The 19953-nt window shown below is 42.5% G+C and overlaps 1 protein-coding gene across 14 annotated transcripts in view; it reads right to left on the bottom strand.

The window, feature by feature from the left end:
• LOC121600318 (nuclear pore complex protein DDB_G0274915) overlaps positions 1-19953 on the bottom strand; it is a 29680-nt gene that overhangs the window by 7940 nt on the left and 1787 nt on the right. For 6 of the 14 annotated variants that reach the window (XM_041928795.1, XM_041928794.1, XM_041928790.1 and 3 more), the window contains exons 2-3: positions 19413-19463; positions 18883-19317 (exon numbers count right to left, since the gene is read on the bottom strand). The gene's annotated coding sequence lies outside the window, so the exon portion shown is untranslated. Of the gene's footprint in view, positions 1-18882; positions 19464-19769; positions 19940-19953 lie in introns of those variants that run through there. The other 8 variants (XM_041928788.1, XM_041928800.1, XM_041928801.1 and 5 more) reach the window with 3 other exon arrangements.

Here is a 19953-nt window from a genome sequence, read left to right as displayed (position 1 = left end):
GTTCGCTGTTTCTTTGTAGGTTATTTGTTTTCCCCCATATGTTTCCTGTTTTCTCTTTTCCTTTCATACATTTATTTGTTTAATTCCATATCTGCCATCAAGGCTAAATAACGAAGACTTAAAACTAAACATTAACAAAAATAATTAATCACATGCTAAACTAAACTAAACCTGACAAAACAAACAATAGATAACAACGTAAAAATAAACAGATAGACAGATAACGCAAAGAGCCTATCGTAAACATTGAGAAAACAAGAGATAACAAGAAAACTAAGAAGAAGAATTACAGTAATTTAAAGAAAAAAGAATAATACGGAAATAGTTAAGAGAGGACTTAAAGATGTAGTAAATATGATAACACAACCTGAAACAGGATAGTAGAGCATCATTGAAAGTATATAGTGTATGACGTGTCTCAACGGACAGAGGATCACGTGGGCGAAGATAAGGTACGTACAGTAGGATAAACAGGAGTAAATCAGGAGCATCAGTAAAAGCAACTAAAAGGCTACCAAAATAAAACAGGAACAAGGAAGTTCCAATAACAAGAGCCCATTATGTGTGCTTTTTCCTCTGTTTCGTAATATGTCCTCTGTTTTCTCAGATCTATTATATTCTATCTGATATTTTCTGTTTTCTATATTTAGTGAAATATTTCTACTATTCTGTTTTTAACATACTCTTTATTCGCTTAAAGTCCGGTACTAATGTACTGTAAAATCCCGAATTGAACATATTTTAGATACATTAAATCACACGCTTTGTAGGAAGTTACAAACGACCATAAAAACAAGAACTGGTTTGATCTTCTTCATTCCTTCCAACAACATGGGGGGGATTCCCCCGGAAAGAAAATCCTCCGCAAATCGACCCCCATTGTTTCTTCGCGATAAAGAGAGCTCGATATTTCTCCCACAAGATAAGACACCGGACAACAGATAGGCATGGAATTCCAAGTCATGGAGGGTATATGGAAGTCTGGCGCTAAAAATAAAACCTTCCACAACAGAGCGCGTAATGGTAGCACACGCGTTGGCTTCAAAACATGTTTGTCGCATGGTTTAGCAAGATAAACTGCCGAAGCAAACCCCATATTATGTGGATCTTCCAGCGATGCGACCATGATGATGATGGTTTATTTTAAAAATATCATCCATCACCGGTCACGGAAAATAAAATGCTTGGTAGCAAACAAATTTAACCTAAAAATAGACTCCTTGCCCCGCTCCCACCGCTCTTATCAGTGTTGCACCGGCAGTTTACATTTGTTCCCAAGTTGCGTGGGTCACATGTTTTGGTGTGATGCAGAGTGAAAAGATAACAGCGTTTTTGTTCAGTAAAGCTTGAACAAATAAATCGACTTTCAACCTACACTAGACACATATTTCGAAACAGATTCATATTTATCAGCGATCGCAAAGTCATTCTCCGAACGAAACTTCAGCACACGCATCAGCCACGTGCGCTAGGCTTTGGGGTTCAAGGTCGGGAATGGCCCGTATCGACTAGGTCATATAGTAAAGTCATTCGCACATAGCGAATCCATCACACCCGAAAATGCTACGCCTCACAACAAGAAGTCGCATCTACTGATCAACATACAGCAACAAAAAAAAAAATCCCATCCAACGTCAACTGACCCGGCACAGGAATCTGGCCTAATAAATCCTGCACGGGGACAAACTCACCCATAAACACCCCGCGGTCACGACGGCTATTTTCAATCCCGATGCGTCTAGCGTTATGACGACAAACGGTAACGAGAGATGCCACGCTCAGAGTTATTCCCTGCGTGCCTCTCTTGTGGGGAGGTGAGCGGAGTTTGAATTCGACCGTGCCGTCCTTTCCCAAACACCCACAGCTAGCCGCTCGCCATCGGGAACACATCCGGAAGAATGTCACACGATCGGAAAGTATCTTGAGAGCCGGCCACACACACACACAAACCACACACCATCATCCACGGGATCCATCGTCACCACCCCCATCCGTGCAGCGGATACAGTGTGTGAGAGCATTCCACAATGCGGAGAGCAGCAGAATCAACATGCAGCCTGCCCCGGTCTGCGCCCACGAGACCCGTGACCCGAAGAAAGAAAAATGGCACAGAAAAAAAATGTACCAAACAGAACCTTTTCTTTTCTTTTTGCTTTTGGGGGTTTCTTCTACGAACTCTTAGCACGCAGCATTCCGAACGAACCCACGGTGATGTGAACGACTGCGCGCAGAGGGGTTAGGAGAGTGAAGTGACCCCACCGGAGCGCGGTCAGCATACGCAAGTAAGTGAAAGCGAACGCGGGGCAAGAATCCGTGGTTGTTGTTGATGGACGAAGTTAATGCTCATTTGTTTGGGTGCGGTGGGGTTTGGGTTTGGGGCGTATGGGTGCAGTTTTTATATTTATAAAAAGAAAACCCGCCCTAGAGGTCAACCGTTCGGGACAGACATACACACACACAAACGGGATGGTCAAAATGGGCGAACGGGAAGTGAAGCGGAATTTAAGCCATCTGAAACCATCCCAACCAGCTGAGACGATCGTTCTATGAGCGCGTGTGTGTCTGTGTGTGTGTGTGTGTTGCAATAAAAATGCAATCGCCATAAACATAATTCGCATCATTAAATCACACAAGCCATTCAAACTGTCGCCAGCGATGCGACGCTTACGTTGTATTTTATGCAGTGAGATGCAATAAAATGTGTGACCGCACATCTCTTCACTTCCTCACACCACCAGAGACGTTTTACAGTCCTGTGTCTGTATCCTGCCCTGCCAGTGCTTACGCAGACGATTGTCGATTGTTTAGACAAGCAGTGCGAAAGAATTTATTGATGAAAAACGAAGGTGTTGCGCGGTTGTACAGACTTGAAAATGCAACAAAATGAATTAAAGCGGGATTATCCTTATTGTGCACATATTTTGCAAAAGGTCGTAATTTAACAAATGAAGCGTGCTAATCCGTTAAATTTAGTAGATAGTTGCTTAAACAGCAGATATATCCAGGAATACGTTCCAACTCTGAAATGATATCTATCCTCATTAATCGGTATCGACTCCGCAATCAGAATCGGCTCCGGAATCAAATTCGTTTTCGGTATCTACATGAGAACAGGCGTTTGCGTCCTATGAAGCATCGATTATATCGTGAAAATTACAAAAACCCAAATTTATTTGTAAACGATCCATTCTCATGGAGATTGCGGGACTAATTTAATTTCTAAAACTCCTGATTTTAATTCTAGGACTGACTCTGAATCCGAAGTACATTCTAATTTCGGAGCCGATTCTGAATCCGAAGTCGATTTTCATTCCGGAGTCGATTCCAGAATCGACTCCGGAATCGAAATCAGAGTCACAATCAATTACGGAAATGGCTCCAGAATCGGAACCCGTGTTCGGAATCAATTCTAGAGCCGATTCCAATTCTGGAATCGAAACCGAGTAATTCAGATTCTGAGCTCCCGCCACTACACAGGTCTCTACTATAAAATATATGATGAATATCATATCCTAGGTCCAAGCACAAGTTCTTATTCCAAAACCGTGGCCCAGACATCCTCGGATCAAGCTACATCGGATTTATCTCCCAATCCGCGTATAAGAGGTACCGTGTATCTCGAGGACTACCTGTACCAGGCATAACGAATAAACAACGATATCACGTTCATTCGCCTAGGACCGCCCAGTGGTCTATTCGATATATGCAGGAGGCTTCTACAAGGCCGCTTAGAAACGATTCCATATCCAAGCGCCATAAGACAATTGATTGATTGATTGATTGTTGATTTTACAAAGTGACAAAATGTATACAATCACAATTACAATTCATTGTCAAAACAAAAATCATTGAGATTTTGAAGATTCGCTCTGACGAAGAATTTCGAAATGAATGGACGAAATAAAAATGAAAATAGTTATCCGTAAAAAAAGATAACGATAATTTCATTTACCAAAAAGTATTTTAGCATATTATATTATATAGAATCAGCCGGTCTCATGGTACAGTCGTCAACTCGTACGACTTAACAACATGCCCGTCATGGGTTCAAGCCCCAAATAGACCGTGCCGCCATACGTAGGACTGACTATCCTGCTATGGGGGGAAATCAATAAGTCACTGAAAGCCAACCCCACAAGTGGGTTGGCAGGCCTTGACCGGCATCGGTTGTTGAGCCAAAGAAGAAGAATTATATAGAAAAGCACGAAGCTAAAATTGTTCAATTAATTTAAAAAACTCCTCACTTTATCCCCATTTTCCAAAAGAATGTAGTTCCGGTTTCCCTCAAGCATCATTCAAGCCTGGTAGCGGAGGAATCTATCACGCATAAAGCAGGGTACTAATGATAAACATCCGTTAGCAAAGAAAAACCCCACCACTACCCACCCACTTCCTCCTTGAACACTGAATGAAGTCATAAAAAAATAAAATGGCAAACCGCCCATCGGGGGAGGCCCAATTTTCCACGCACCGGCGAACAATTCCGCAATAATGATCTGCGCCGCGGGTGGTGGAACAGCTGAGACTGTCCGGCCGGGCCCGGCTGCTGCATTGGTTCGTATACAATCTTGCCATTAATATAAAAAAATAGCGTCCCTATAAAGTTGCCCATTGCCCCCGTTCAAATTCGCGATTCTGCGAATCATTTCATTTGCGCAATGTTTGCGCGCTCTGGGAAAAGGCGGACGGGCTGACGACACACGCGTCCGCAGAAAGAGCTTCCTGTCTCTTTCTGCCCGGAAGAACAAACGCGCAGTGGGGCGTGCAGCAAATTTACGCTACCGGCAGCTGCTTGCTAGAACGATATTTTATGTTCCACCTCATGCACACACACACCTTATGGCCGAGGTTATTAGGTGTTACTACATCGCGATAGTGCCTCCCCTACCTCCAAGTCCTGCGGAACAAGTTCATTACTACTACTGCCTTCGATGCTGCACCAAGGTAAGGGAAGCGCAGAATGTAGGGTAAGCCAAGTTTTACGCGAAACGTGCAGTTTGTGATGCGCAATCCTTTCCGCAACATCGCTAACGTGTCCCAACAATGTTGCTGTATTTTATTGATCGCGCACATAGTGAAGGGTTTCAAGGGATTTTGTCCGACATTTCCTACAGCGGGAGGTAAATATATGGATACACTAACAAACAACCCAATACCAACCTTGACCTTCGAAGCATAAATTTGAATAAAAATCAGCATATTTCAGTACATTCTCAGACCGAAAAACTAGATGGTAAAAATAACAGACATAATGGTTATACATGCTAGCCTTATTGCTAATAGCCCATGCGTCGAAAAACACGACACTAGCTATTTGTGAACATCGTTTGATCGTTCCAGTCGTCGTTCAGCAGCTGATGTTTACAGAAAACACTTAGTAAGGACCAACGAAAAAAAAACGAAACATTCTTTTTCAGCTGTCACACGCATGGCGCAGCGAACGTGTTAGTTCAACAAGCTTTCCACCAAATCGATATCAACGTAGCGCCATACGGGGCAAGAGTGCCACCAAGCATTTTTCCTTAAAAACTTTAATTTAATGATCAATTGTGTATACAGTTGGTTGCTTTCCAATGACTAGGTATTCTGAGCCTAATTTCATATAGACCAATCGATATTTCCCATTGTTTTAAACTGATTTATATTGAGTTTCAAAAGTGAGCAGAATATTATAATTTTTTAATCCAACCAAATAAGCTCTCAAAAATCGTGCGAACAATCAACCGAGAAAATATTTACACCACCGTATAGCTGAGAAAACGTGAAATTTTTTGTGAGGTTAGTTGAAAAAAAATTTCTTTTTGTCACTGAAAAATTCAATTTCAAAAAAGTTACAACTTTTGGGGCAAGTGTGCCATCTCTGTTTGGGGCAAGTGTGCCACCATCTTTCATAGGCGCGAGCTGTCAAAAATGTAAACATTGTTGTAGCGTGCTGCAGAATGGTGCGCTATTGTGAGCGGATTCCACCCCGGAAAAACAGAACAGTAACAAACCATATTGTGGTACAGTTGGTGGTCAAAAAGGGTTCATTGAGGACTAAATACATGTAGGAATACATATACTAGTGGTATAAACGTAATAATTTCCAATTATCTAAGAAACACGGTTATTTTAACCAGGTGGCCGTCTTGCCCCATACGAGTGGCACTCTTGCCCCATAGCCCAAAAAACAACGTCTTTTTGGACCCTTTTTAAAACGCTTCAAAAACTGTTTTGTTTGCACTTTTTTCAAGCGAAACTCATTTATAAGTGAGGAAATAGATGTAAAATGGTTATGAGATTTAAATCGGCTTTTGAAAAACACGTTTTAGTGAGTTATAACTTGAAATGCTTAAGGTGGCACACTTGCCCCAAGTTCCGCTAGATATTCTTTGGAAGGGTGAAATTCGCGCCGCAATATCGTCATAAGGATTATTGCCGAGTAATTTATCTGTCCACAAGCGATTCAAGCGCTCCCCACAGGGGCGGACGAGAAAGGTGGCTTGTTAAGCTCGATGATATTCACCAGCCTGCCTAATTGCATTACGATCTAGCATGAAATATTGGAATTGCGGCCATGTTATGCAAACAAGCGCGTTTATGTGAGATAACAAACGCAGGTGCAAAGATGCTACGAACTAGGCAGATTGAAGAACTAGTAGAATGTTTTCAGCCGCAAGATTCTGGGCGACTGGGTCAACCGAATAGCTGGCAAAAAAAAAGAATGTTGGCGCATAAAAGCATAGTTTATAATATGTTGCTTAAAAACAAATTAACCTCAAATAAACTTCATTTCCATACAACCGGAATATGGTACAGAAAAATCTTTAACATATTTCAATAATCCAAATCAAATGTTTAACTCCGCGAGTTGCATGTGGCTCTCTTTGATTTCAATATAATGGCTATAAACCGTTCATATATTTGATATAACTTAAGATCCTTTTGTCTCTTTTTTATTTGGCACTTGATTTGTAGCATCAACAGCACTGATTCGTATTTTGAGTGATGCAACTGTAGTGAAGAATTATTTGAATTACTTCAATTCATTCATTCGCTCATTTCAGATCATTGTTTAGCCCCAATGTTTACAACTTCTATAATTTAAGACAGAAAGCTTTGAGCATGTCAGTGGAACAATACCCAATTGACATTTTCGAAACATGTAATATTGTTTTCCACTTCCTAGTACGTACATAACAACAATTCTTGGTTATTTGCAACGACGGTTCATTCAGCCGTAAATGGAGGAATTGTAAGCGCCACTTCTAACATCTCGTAGAAATACAGAATCTAAAGCACTATTGAAACATCGAGCATTAAGTAGCTCACGTTGCTGCAGATTACAGAAAAACGATTTAGGTTTTCCTGTCAGGAAATTACACCAGTACGCGACCCCAGCAAGTCTGGTGGACTTGCTGGAAAATAGACCCTTGGCGTAACTAAAAACTCCACTTAAACATAAATTAAAAGTACCATACAATCAGTAACTCCTTAGCTAAAATTAGTGTACGGGAGATTCGAACCCACTACCACAAAGTATGTTACTGCAAGAACGAACCAACCAGTCCGTAGAACAATCATAGTGAACTTGTTCATACAGTCCAAAAAACCCCTGCATAAACATCCGTTTTCTAAATTAATCTCCCCTCCAAGCTAGGTTTATCGCTCGCCACCTGAGACCATTGTTGAACTTCACCTAGAAAAATCGCAGTCTATAGAACAAAATCAATACTGCACTGTGTGGTACGGAGCATCAAAGGGGGTGTTTGTGTCTAATTTCGTGGGAGGACGTATTTACATGCCCCGCCGTACGTGTAACTGAGCGCGAGAGTTCTGCTCTCGGTTTCTGTCACAAAACCGTCCCGCCCTTGTTATTCCAACCAATATGCCCGACCACCCGACACAACCCGATGGAGCCGCCTGGTTACCATTGATGACGCAAAAACTCAACCATCCTACACACACACACAGACGTACGTAGTGCCGCCGCCAATGCTTCTTGTCACACGCCCGCTGCCGGTGTCCAACACCAAAGTGACACCCACTCGTTTTGTTTCGAACCCGCCCCGCCGGACCTTCCCTGTGCTCCGCTGCTGCTGCTTCTACTGTCATCGCGGGGTGGGGTGTGTTGCTACTGAGGGGGAAGACCGGCCAAAAACACCGAAATCAAACAAAACCGGGAAACCGGGAGCGATGGAATCAGCGCAGCGAGGCACCACAAGGACCGGAACGGGAGGCACGGCGAGTGACGGCGGCGACGACGACGTTTTTCTCCGCTCTTGGGTGTGGAATTTTCTAAATAAAGAAGACAGATTCTCCTCGCCTTAAAATAAGCCGCGAACGGCAAAAAAAGCCGCATCTTCCCTCCGCTTCCCATCACAAAACGCTCTAGAGCTACGAACGAGAGGCACCACGCCGCGTGATGCCGACACCACAGTTCCACACACAACTACCACCTGTTGGTTCCTCCACTTCTGCCTGCCCCCGAAGGATCCTTCGGATTTAGAAAGATAGAGACGGAGCAATGCTTTAGTTTTGTGCCTTTTTGTTGTTTGTCTTTTCCCAATTTTTCCGAGGAATTGCTTCCAGAGTGGTACAAAAAAATTAACTCTTATCCTAACAGGGGAGGAAAGAAAACGAAACACTACCAGTCACATGCAAAACGACCCAAGCGGCCACGCACGATCATCGATCTTCGGGGAAAACAAGCTGAATTAAGGTGTAACCCACCCCCTTGATCGCACATACACACACACTCAAGAGAGGGGACACCGCGCGACGAAGGAAATACTTTTCTCACGCGCGCACACCCTCTCTTTCTCACCCTTTTTCTCTTCTTCCCTCCATTAAAAGACATACATTTTTAATTCCAAGCCCCATTGCCCGAAAACTCAATTAAACCAATTTACGTCAAGGTAAGAAGGCGTGTGTGTGTGGTGCAGGTGTGTCCCGAATTATTAGAGCTAACATTTTTCCGGGACGCCCATCTACCAGACACACACACACACACACTCATACCATTCGGTGGACAGTTTTATTCAATTAAGGCAAAAGAATGCGCAAAACGCTTCCATCAAGCGGTTGGGGAGGGATGGAGGATTGGAAATGAGCAGGGCGAGAGAAAAGGAAAAAAAAACTCGGAAAATCCTCGACGTTCCGACACCCCACCACCACACGCAGTAGGTAGTAGGTCAACGTGCGAAATATTTTGCGCATTTTGCGGACAGGTACTCTTCGCAGCACCGCCGGGTGTATATATCTTGATTTATGGAACGCCACATTTGCTGCTTGCCGCCGGTTGCGTCTTTGCGAGGGAACACGCACTCCGGGAACGGGCGGTGGAAATTACGCAACAACGCTTCACAACTTAACAAACTTTTCTTTTATTGGGGTGGAAATGAACCAATTCAGGTGTATTTTTTTTCTAGATAAAGGGTTTTTGTATGAGCTTGAAATGTAGAAAAGTCTTTTTAAAATGTGAATATTTTCAATATCTTTTTACCTACATAACGACACACAAACTATAAAATTTGAAAAAAAACAACCTTTTTTATGTGGCGGTCTATCTCACAATCGACATTGAATTGAACCGGTATTGAAGTTAGTTGATTGAAGCATACAGGGTTTCCCAAGTCAGCTTTCGAATGTGCGCATAATTATTCACCGCTTCCAGGATGTTTTTCAACAGCTGTCAACTGGTATATTTGCTTCCTAATAAAATGTCAGTTTTCACACATGATTTTCAACACATCACAAAGACTCTGTCAACTGTCAAACTCAATTCAGCTTGAGATGTGTTGAAAATCATGCTGAAGAAATTTAAAATTATGATGATGGAAATGACATATCAGATTGATGTGGATTAACATCTTGCACGCGATGAAAAAAAAACGTTTACATTCGAAACTGGCGTGGAAAACCCTGTATTAGCCTTTCTTGACAAAAAAATGTATGCTTCAGCAAAAAACATCATTCATGAGCTAACCTGATCGAGCCTACCACGAATAGGCTTTTGTTCACTCACAAATTGCCAAACGGAATCGTTTCACGAATTGCCAAAAAGAATGATTTAAAAATAATAATAAGGAATGTCACGAAATTGGGTTCCAAAATATGTATAAATTTTGTAGAAACTGCTATTGGATTCCAAATGGAACCTGTCCAAATAGGGTGCCTTAGAATCCAATTCTCGTCACTTTAAGTACACTTCTGGGTCAAAGAAAGAATCAAGAAAGTGTCTAAAACTTAAAAGAACTCCTAAAAACCAGTGTATAATTGTAGTCACCATTGATTTCCATTAAACTATTGCCACCAAATATTTATTTCATAAAATGTGGTATTTTAAAATCTCTCGAACCTCCACTCATCCGACTGAACTGGACCACTGTGCACCATTACCTGCTGTTCTAGTATAGCTGGTTGTGTCGAACGGCAAGCGATTATTTAATCGCTCAATAGAGAGCAGTAAAACAAAGAATTGCAATTAAAAATATATTACCTTTTTCATAGTTAAAGTATAATTCAAGTGTCCAATCGAAAACAAGACATAAACCATACGGGGGATACAATAATCCCTCTCCGCAGGCAAACGACACGATCAGCGAACGTGCCAAAATGCAGATTAAACTGTCCACGGTTCGGTGAGTAAGGCGATCGTTAGAGGAAAATGATTCGGAACATGTGAAAATTGCCGAACTGACGATGGACTCACACCAATACCCTCCCTCTTTCCGCGGTACGAAAACAAGATTGCAGAAGCGCAAAAACGTGCATTCCACCACGAGAAACGCCAAAGATGGGACTTTATTTACACACAGCACCACCATCGCAACTACCGCGCTTGACCACTCGCTCGACCATTGATCTCCGATCATCCATAACGATAATCCAATTTTCCGCTCCCATACGCCCAAAACACATGCTACTACTACTACTACCACTGCCTACCGACTTAGCGCGCACGACGAGTTTGCCAAATTTTTCTCACATTTTAAGCATCGTTCTTACGGCCGACACAGCACCAACCCGTTGAGAGTGCAAGGGAAAGAGATAAAATATGCCCATTTTTATCCACTTTTCCATCTGCTTGCCACCGTCCTCGTGTGCACCTGGCCCCTACATGCGCCTTCCTATTTGCCCACAGCATCCCACTCGTTTGCAGCTATTTTCGCGAACCGACACATGCCTACCACCCGCACAACTGCTCGGGGGGGAGGGCAACGAGCGAGAGGAATTTTATTTATAAACAGGAGAAACTCCTAGCCCCCTGCCACCCATGACCATCGCCACCACTCACCCACCCACCACCAGCAGGTTCATTCATGAAAAATTCGATACTGAAAAACCGCCCCACGATCTCGCATGGGGCCGCTTGCCTCGTCGTTCAAAGCCGCTCGGTCGTAATAATACGACGCTGGCGGCCGCACCACATTAACTATCCCACGAGTTCATCGTTATGCCCTGCGGTTGGCGCTGTTCTCCCTGGTTGTGTGCGGCACTTCCTCCTCAGTTTTGAGGCATAAGGGCTGAGAAGGTAACATGCTGATGAAATTACCAAACTAACGTGCGATCGCGAACAAGACAGGCAGAGGGTGCGTCCGCTTGAGTATGTCAGTGTGAGAGAGAGCGGGTGCGGTGGCCGCTCTAAGTAAATTTCGCGACCGAGCTAACCGAGACGAAACGACTACCGGTAACGCCAGCGTGCATGTGTATGTGTTGTGTTACAGCCAAAAGGCGCGCACCACAGTAACGGCTTCGACGTAGATCGAGTAAACAGATATACTAAGCTCTGCCCACACACAACTGCGACTACCCTCCTACTCTACCCCTCCCTTCTGCCGCTCACTGTCCAGACGAACCAACTGCAACATCTCAAGCGAAGCGGAACAGGAGGCAGGAGTGGGTTAGGAAAAATGATCATGAGACCAAGGTACGGAAAGGGAAAAAGATAAAGAAGCGACAACAATTCGTACTAATTTGTTTCTCAGTATTTTTGGCTTTTTCTTTCTTTCTCTTTTACTTTCTCTCTATTACTCTCTCTCTCTATTTCTCTCTCGTTCACTCTCTCTCTCTTTCTCTCTATTCCTCTCTAGTTCTCCCTATCTTTCTCTCTATTTTTTTCTCGTTCTCTCTCTCTTTCTCTCTATTTTTCTCACTTTCTCTCTCTCTATTCCTTTTTATTTCTCTCTTGTTCACTCTCTCTCTTTACCTCTATTTATCTCTAGTTCTCCCTATTTCTCTCTCGTTCTCTCTATTTCTCTCTCGTTCTCTCTATTTATCTCTCGTTTTCCCTATTTCTCTCGTTTTCTACTCTTTCTGTTTATATTTTTTCTCTCTCTTTCTCTCTTTCTCCTTATTTTTTTATTTCTTAATCTCTCTCTATCTCTCTCTATCTCTCTCTATCTCTCTCTATCTCTCTCTATCTCTCTCTATCTCTCTCTATCTCTCTCTATCTCTCTCTATCTCTCTCTATCTCTCTCTATCTCTCTCTATCTCTCTTCTATCCTTCGATATGTTCTTCTCTTTGTTTCGTACTTTATTTCTCTCCTTGTTTCTCTTTTTGTTTCTCTCTTTGTTTCTCTCTTTGTTTCTCTCTTTGTTTCTTTCATTTCATTTGCCAATTTTACCGGATTGGCTAGGTAAACCCTGTATATATCATATTGTTCACTTTTTTATTACTACTGTAGAATTAAAGTGTAGACTTAGAAGGGTAGTAAAGAGCCAACACTAATCCACAGCAACACAGCAACTGTAGCAACAGTATGTAGGCGTTACAGACTACCAATTACCAATGACCGGGCGACCTTGTCTTTTGCGCACAAGGTATGATAAAATTGTAACCGGTCATCAGCATAGTTGGAGACTAGCCGTCGTCTAGACAGTTTATTTTTTATCTTTACACCATAAGCAGGTAGCTGTCGGTATTGCAATAGAGATAATAGGAGATAATGAGTACAAACGATAAACGATATTTACGCTTTTAGGTAGAGCGAACAACGATCAATTACGGCATCGTTGCTCAATTCACTCAGAATTTCATTCATTTAAGTCATTTCAGTCAATGCCTCAATTCAAATCTTCAAACTCTATTTTCTAATAAGCAAAATAATACCTCAATTCCAAAACTAAGTTTGCTCAACAGCTAAACAAAAAGTCATTGCCTATCAAACAAATCAGGAAATTCAAAGTAGATTTTGTTACTACATAGTATTATGATAAAAATGACAGATGAATTAAATATCTTGGAAAAAAACATTCTAAATTTGATATACAAAACCCATTTCGTGTTTACCGCTTTACAAAGTACAGTTTGCAGGCATACTGATACTTCACTGTTTGTTGCTACCTTGCAGATGTGTTTTGCGATATTTGCGCACACCCAAGTAAAGTATATTTGCTTTTCTTCTCGACCCGAGGATCGCTGTCAAAACAGGAGAGAAACAAACAGAAAAACTCGCTGCTGCCACCGCACCACTCGTATGTTTGAGTTTCGTGAAGCATAAATTAGAAACAAAAGGTAATTCACCCGTGCTGCATAGGGACGCTGTATCTCGCTTTCTTTTTGTGATTAAAAAAAAACACACCAAAATTCTTTGTAATGCCACCAAAATGCAACAAAACAAGAGAGGCATAGATCGCAACACAGTTGCTCGCAGTGCAATCACGGGAACGTGCCTTTGCTGCACCCGCAGCAGAAAGAAGAAGATGTGCCGTGGTATGTAATTAAGAGATCGCGAATCGGTCACCATCAGAGACCATTCACATCAACGCGTGCCGTCGTCGCACCCTTCACATGGCCCGCGTAGCGTGCAAACTGCTGCACTGGTGATGCAATTTGGCACTAGCCAAAGCGCGGAAGCAAGAGGCGGAATGAAGAGTGGCTCTACATTACGGGTAGTGGCAAAGGAAGTAACGTCACCGTAACGTCATCGTAATTGTGTTTTCTTTTTTCAAAAACGAAATATATCTATCTGCAACAGGCGAATCATTGAGATATTGCATAAGTGAGGATGCAAATAAACGTCATATAACTTTACGAATTTGTACTATTTCTACTTGAATGATTCACAAAGTGGGGCTAGTGGATAGGTGCGCTTGTGCCGGCGATGCTGGTTGAGAGACATAATTATATTGCATTTAAACCATTTCTAGTAACGCTTCGTCATCGGTGGTGTTTCGCTGAAGCTGGTCAATCACATTCCGGTCATCAGTTTTGGCAACTGGACGCATCTCATTTCCATACCTGTTTCCTTCCAAACGTGTTTTCTCTTAACGAATCATGATTATTCACCCACCGCAAAATTGTAATTAGTTATGATGAGCAAGCAAACCCCACAGTATGAGTAGTAAATATTTGCTGAAGCTATTTTAAAAATCATTGCAAAATGATGGTGCTGATGATTTTGGGGTGGAAGACAAGCATCAATAGAGGAACCAACTGAAGCTGAAGATCACATTGAATGGCAAGGTGTGACCTATGACCGGAGGGGCAGCAGTCAAAACGGTCATGAGATTTGACGGCGCTCACATATGAGTCAGATTCTGAAGGAAACGAAAGACGATGTACCTTACCCATAACCTTCAGTTTGGTATAATCATCATCAATCACTTACCGAAAAATGGATAAGCGTTATGAAATACAACTTATTCAGCTGAATTCAGAAATTCATCGTCGTTTAGGATTCTATGTAATGTAGCATTCTTGTTGATGTAATTATTAGATTGCTCTTTATCTTAGCATTTGTAGAGGAAACATATCAGAAGAAATTTTTGAAACGACCTATTCGACACGAAATATGGTCTGACCAAGAGCTGTAAAAACCATATTACTTATATTTACAATAAAAAAGAAGTACAATGAGGTTAAGACCAACCTTAATGTTGTTTAGAGCCATTCCAAAATGGATCAAGTGGGGCTTATCGAATGATCAGAACAAGTCTGAAGATCAAGAAAAATAAAATTACAATGTTCCCAGGGAAGTAGAAAACAAATATCAATATCTGAGGAAAAGAGACTTCTACGTCCCGTCATCTGCTGTGCTGTTACTCTTGCTAATTCAACTAAGACATCTTACATAATACATTCAACTAAGTTTTTGTCAAAAACACCTGTTTTGACTTCCAGTACGGTTATTTTTTGTCCACAAATTATCACTGTTTTCCTACCCTCGACGCTATCTTACACGAAGCGAACACACCCTCAACCGTTGCAAACGATTCATCGGAACAGAACCATTGCCGGTAGCAAATCGATAAATAAGCACGAAAATCTACAAACGAACGACATCCGGAATAGAACGAACGAACATCACACTACCAACTACAGCTGTGTGAGCGGATTCTCCGCGGCCACGGGTGCAAGAGACGCTTGCCAATGACAAACAAACACCCATTCAACTACTTGCATGTACCCTCAGCAGCTGTCCCCTCTCGTCTCTCAACCAACCCCACATACATGGTCACCCCAAAACGACAGGCTTGGATGCCTTTGATAACGGCGTGTGTTCCAAACCCCGCAAAACACGGTCCACGCTCTCGACTGGCGTCGTTAATATGAGTGTGTTGCCACCACATGCGCAACAATTGCTGCCACACACGCCCGCATTGTACGCCTACGCAGTGCTATTTTGCGCGATAACCAACAGTCGAAGAATGTTATTCCCGACCCACGGAACCGGGGCAAATGCGGAGCGCCGCTTACGGTGGTATTGAAAATTACACACAGGTACAGAAAAGAGAGGGCTATCTGCCGTACTATGGCCGTACGTGGTGTTAGAGAGAAACTCTGCTGGTTTTACTGTATTTCCTGTAGAGGAATTCCCAGCCATCAAAAACGATAAAACGTCGAAGTAATAAAACGTCAATTGCTTAGTGCGGTATGGCAAGGAAGAAAAGCAAATCATTGAATACATTTCGTCGTTATACCTAAACGCTCAAATAACTATTAAGATCAAAGTCTTAACAATAAGCAGGTCGATGCATAGCTCGATTTAGGTCCACCATTTTCAAAGCTTGTTTTTGACAGTTAGATGAAAAAGTGTTTGATCAAATGTTCTGGATGACTCATCCTCTGTATTATATAGACGTTGCATAAGATTTTCGTTGCATTTTCAAATGCTAATAACTTAGTGAATAAAACGAGTTATGGAACAAACGACTCATGATTTTAAAGCTTTAGTCTTCTTCTTTCCGTTGTTGTGCATGCATTGTATCAACATGTGTAAAATAATTCAGAAAACAAAGGCAAACCTGTACCTCCATAGGGCTGTCAAAATTAAACTAGGACGGGATAAAATTAAAATTGGACCAGTCCAAGTACGAACTACGAATCAAAGTAAATTTCGTGCTCGACAAAATATGCAGTAGACTTAGCAAAGTTACGTGTTGCGCTTCGTAATAAACCCACACAGCGGTGACGTTTAAATAAATATGGGATTCGAACTACGCCTGTTCTCAACAGACCCCGTTGCGTTCACCACTAGACCATCCAGCAACCCGAAGATAAGCAGCAAAATCTCAACCAGGTTCTGATAACGATCGACTACTCAAAATTGCGATACAAGCAAGACTAAAATGTATATTCTTTCATACCCATATGCATCCCAGGTTAGTCTGTTCAAGGAAAGTTTCACTCATAATTTAATGGAGTCGTTCCATCGCTGGTCACCTTGGAAATCCCCATTCGATAAAACCTGCTCATACACATTGATTTTTTGTATTCCACAAGCGTTGATTGAGTCAACGCAAGTGACATAATTTTATAAGCATGTAAATGAGGATCACCAAAATGTACATTATTTCAAAAGCATTGGTTTGCTGTATTTGATTGGAAACATTAACTTTTTTTAAGATTACTAACTGAGGAAGCAAGATGCAAAGAATAACAACCGAAAAGTCGCTTGGAATTGAAAACGGTAACCAATGCATCACTGTCCACAAACGATCCGAGTGAGTTCGTTCCCTTACCTTCGTGTTTTTCCTTGAACCAAAACTTCATTAACAACAAGATCGGCTCCATCGAATTGGGTGGTGAATAAAAACACTCCACTTCCATCATGGGCCCATGACAACATGCTGTGTTTTTCCGGCGCTAGAGAAAACGGACCACGGCTTTTCTTCGCAAACGACGCGCAGCGCGGACAGGGGGCCCGGAGCCGTGTGCCGGGACCGTGTACAAGCGCACGTCAGCGACGCGAAGAAGATGGACTTGGGATGGGAAAAAAAATGTTCCATCATCGGATAAAATTAAAACGCACCAACAACTGCGCGAGGGCCGCGCATCGTTCCGTGTGTGTTTTACACGCTGTTGTTTCCGCTTTTCCTGCGCACCACCACGCATCAGCGCACCACGCATCAGAAAACACTTGGGCGTTTTCGTTACCTTCTCCTGGCAGAAAATTCTGCGAACGCGTTTGCGAAACCACGCATTTGGACATGGGTTGTGTGTGTGTGTATGTGTAGAAGTGGAAATTGCCAAACTTCTATTGTACCGTGGTTTGTGTGGGAGCGAGTGTGTGTGTCGGTTGCTGATCGAAATGCGTTCCCTACAATTTTTGGGCAAACTTTTACCTTCGACGGTACGCCTGCGTTACATCAACATTCTGAATAGATAGTTTACACATGTGTTTCAATTGTGTAAGGGATTTCGAATCCAAAATTCTACAGTAGTATCTGATTGTGCCTATATGCCAGACTCATTCATCTAATCTGTTATCACGCAGTCACTACCTGGTAACCCTTCAAATAAAACTTGACAAGATTATTTTTGCTGAACATTATGACTCAATTCAATCGCTTCATAAGCCTAATTTCATTGCTCTACATATTTTACTTTCTTACTGGTTTAACACGCGTTACAACTCCTTCGATATTTTAGCTTGTTGGAAGAATATCGCACAGAATCCCAAAAGGTCTAGAACCACTGTGCTTTACCGAGTATCCCAGTCTTAATGAAATACACGTACAATAATCAGAGCATCATGAAGCCACATCCTGAGTACTACACCCATGGTTAGTCCATCTATATCAGTAGTTCTCATCCTTTTTGCAGCTTTGCCCCCTATGTAGGGTGCAAGAAGGATTTAACTGCCCCCTCACAAGTTCATGAGCGGGGGGAGAGCGTGGCAACCTATGGTATTTAGCGAAATTTTGATCAAAAATTCCCCCTCGGAATTCGTAATTTCCGGTTGATCTATATGGATGACTTGTATAGATTTGAAGAGCAACGTGCCTATATATATATGCCCATTAAATTTTTAGAACATCCGATAGTGACCAAGATTTAGCTCCATTGATAGACGTTAGTGCTTAGTGCTAAGTCCACGGTGTCAAGGATGATGCCAACCTATATAAAGTATATGCAATACCACGAATTGTTGTTCCAACATCTTGTCCAAAGTATAGGAGTTGATCTACTATCAATAGTATCTGACTAATCTGCTGTAGGTAAACCAAGAAGTTATAGACAGCCAAGTCCTATAGATGCTTTTGACCGGCCTAGAACTATGGTTGTAGTGCCTAATCTGTGAGACCTAAGATCGGCATAAATGTATGGAAGTTTCTTAGACTACAGCCTCAGGCTTCTACGCATTACCCGATCCTAGTTACATCATTAGATGTTGATTTCAACAGAATTGGAGACATTCCAGTACTAGTTGGGTTTCGGAACTAACAGTATATAGAAGAGTCCTACACCTAACCTCAGACCCTATTACGATTTCGAAGACCATTCTCAAAACAAGCCCACTCCGTTCAGGGTGGCCTTTTAACAGCCAGATCTACGTGCCAGGTCAGGCTCTTTGGCATGATGTTCCATAGCTCATTCCAAGCTACAGTGTGAAGCCTTGAAGTCGATGAACAGGTGGTATGTAGGGATCTGGAGCACAGGCTCCATATACTTACATATGAAAATGTGCAGCCAACCATAGGTTTCGGAAGCCTTACTGTAGTTGATGTCCTATTTGGAAAGATACACCTCGGTCACCGCGGTCTTTAGTAATCTCGTGCCTTCACTGTCAAACCGTGCACGGTGATAAACAGCCTGCTGTGTGTTGCAGGTAGTAGAGTGCTGAAGGATCTCAACGTGCTGTCGGAAGCTCAGGTTATCACTCTATCGCACAACCACCAGGGAGGAGACACACGTAATTGTGTATTTGTGTATTGCGTAGCGAAAATATTTTGCACACTTTGGCTTGCATAAAACTGCGCACTAACACACTTTCTTCATGTGTACACTTTCTCTCTCTTCAAACTGGGAAACCAACGCAACCTCGATCAAGGAGTTACATCAGCTGTCAGGACACGGAGCCCACTTGTAGCACACACATAAACACATAGCTGAAAGTGGAGAATAGGCAAGCAACGCACACCTTTGTTATCTTTGTTTCGAGCTGATTTTCACATACACACACACGACACACTTATACACATACATTCGTTTTTCTGCTACAAAACATCTGGAAAGCCGGTGAGCACAATCAAACCTAGCAGGAAAGCATAAAAGCAAAGAAAAGCATTGTAATGATAGGATTAGTTTCCACTGCCCGGTGGGCGGCTGTGCCTAGACCGTATACCGACGTGTCCCACACACAGGCACAACACAGCACACTGAAACGAACAAACGAACAGAGAGACACGACATCACACCATACGGAACCGCGATCGTACTGCCAAACGCACACACACACGCGCACACACTGCGTTATCTTTCGGTTTCGCGATAAATGAGTTGGAAAAACACGCGCCCACAAACGCACGACACAAACGCAAATGATGATGTTTTGCCTAACCTTGGGTGTGCATTTCACTTTCGGTGGAGGATTCTGTTTTATTTTAATCTAATTTCAGCGCGTAACAGCGGCTAATACGGCAAAGCGAGCGGAATGCAGCAGCAGCACCACTACACTGCTGCTGGTGCACATTCTCCCCTCACACAATGTCATTCTCTACCACTCTTTCTCTGTGCGTTTTTCG

The sequence above is a fragment of the Anopheles merus genome, chromosome 3L (genome assembly GCF_017562075.2).
Source record: "Anopheles merus strain MAF chromosome 3L, AmerM5.1, whole genome shotgun sequence".
Classification (NCBI taxonomy): Eukaryota; Metazoa; Arthropoda; class Insecta; order Diptera; family Culicidae; genus Anopheles; species Anopheles merus.
This window is presented reverse-complemented; position numbering and strand designations above follow the sequence as displayed.